Below are 2,274 nucleotides of genomic sequence, written 5' to 3' on the forward strand. Positions count from 1 at the left end.
TTTCAGCTGCTTTTTTAAATTACCCAATAAAGTAGAAAGTACAATTTAGAATAATGTTAACCCTAATAAATTTAAAACTTTTAAACAAATTGTGTGCAATGTCACTGCTATGTATATAAAATAATTGCAAACTTCTTAAAAAAAAGAATGAAATTATTTGGAAATGCTCAAATTTCTGTATTTTTGATTTTTTACTGATATAAAGAAACTTCAATATTGTATTTTAAGAAAAAAATGCACAATCACAGTTGCAAATAACTTATTCATAACTGTTCAACTGTTACCTACACAGCAGTAACAAGCTAACAATTAGTAAAACGGAAAACCTCATAACATATTGTATTTGAAGGTTATTGCGGGCTGGTTTACGACTTTAACAATGTCAACGGAATCATCCTAAGCGCGGATTCAGGAGGTTGAAAGGTACCGCCCCTCCCTCCTTTCTGAGACCAAGTCGTATTTATGTAGCTTTTTAAACACTTTTGTCTACTCGTTTTTCTTCATTCATTTGGGATCAGGACAATTCACACATTTGATAACAGAAGGTCTATTAAAAGTGTTACTTAGGCTTTATGACTTATTTTATTTTAAAATCAGAAAGCAAGTAATTAAGATCCTTTTTGGGGATTTACATTTGGACCAGCAGATAGGTCACTTAACATTTATGCCTGATCGAAAAATTCAAAGAGGAATATTTAATAAAACAAAATTTAACTCAGCTAAATTTTTGTTTCGAAATTATACGGATCATAGACCGCTTTTCGTTGTTATTATCTTATATTATCACTTTTCATATATTTATTATTATATTTAGTTTAGGCCATTTAGTAATTAAGTGACGTAAACTAAATTAGATGGATAATAAACTAATATTTTAAGATGTTTCACACGGCCAACTAGCACGGAACAAACTACAAATACAGTAGACACCTGCCGTGAAAGCCTTGACTCTCTATTAGAACTTATTTATTAGTTTTATCTCCGTATTCCATACCTGTGAATTGCATACCTGTAAACAAAATTGCTTATTTTAAATTACAGATAGACTTTTAAATTACAGTGCACTTAAAATCACCATTCATTTAAAATTTTTCTCTGCAATTCTAAATTAATTTTTTTATTAATTGTTCTTGCACATTTTACCTAACTAATTAAAGCCGTTGAAATTTGTTATTGCATAGATTTGACCTTTATTTAATGAAAATCTATGTCAAAATAAAAAGTAAAACTTCTTAACTTTTCATACAGTATTATTTACATTAAGTAACAATTGTTTCGACATTCTTGGCTTTCTTAGACATCTACTGATAGTAGTAAGTCTTCTTGTTAAATAAAAATGTGTGATAATCAGAAGTACGATAAATTGGTAGACTTTCGCGGTCAGTTGGTGAACTGATACTGTCCTGATTTGGGTCTAAAGCCTATCGTCGGTTGGAGTTGCTGCCTAGTGTTTTGCTAGCCATATTGATGAGCTTCTTCAGAGGTCCTTCCATCTCAGATACTGGATGTGGACTGTCCAGGGAGCAACTTCAACCGCCGACGGCCTTTAGACTCAAATCAGGATAGTATCAGATAATCGGAAGTCTCATTTTTATTTGTTATTGTTTTAAGAAAATAGAAAAAAAAACTTGTCTCCGTTATCTCGAATCGTTTTTTTTTTTCATTACTTATTGTCACTTTTGAGAATAAAAATTTATTTTTGTAGGTATTTGTATAGATTTACTAATTTTCAAATTAAGGTGCTTATGCGCAATGGTTATTAAGTTGCAAAAAAATGCTAAAATAAAGTATAATGATGAAAAAGACCATAATATTGATATTGACACTGATTATTTAGTTTATATATTTTTTCTATATATGGTGACACTCACGCTAATAAAGCGAATAAGGCTATATCGTTATAATTAATGAAACTAGTTTGTATGGATGTGTACACAGAAAAAATGTAATTATTATAAAGACTGATGTAGACAATATTTTTCGCTACAATGTCTTTTAAACACCATATGCCCAGTAAGAAGTAGGTATTTATTGTATTTTTATACTATTTACGGTAATTATTTTAGTAACTTATGATTATAACTCACAAATTGTTTTTTTTAATGTGGAATTATTTTGTAATCTAATTATTTAATGTATTGTACCTTTTTAATGTTCTACCAAAGTTCTACAATAAGTAGTAAAATATAGTTGTACATAAAAATTTAAAAACGCAGATATGTAGGTATGTCAACCTACTCTGCATATTTCTGTACATGATTATTTGAATTTACC

The sequence above is a fragment of the Agrilus planipennis genome, unplaced genomic scaffold, assembly GCF_000699045.2.
Source record: "Agrilus planipennis isolate EAB-ADULT unplaced genomic scaffold, Apla_2.0 scaffold164, whole genome shotgun sequence".
Classification (NCBI taxonomy): domain Eukaryota; kingdom Metazoa; phylum Arthropoda; class Insecta; order Coleoptera; family Buprestidae; genus Agrilus; species Agrilus planipennis.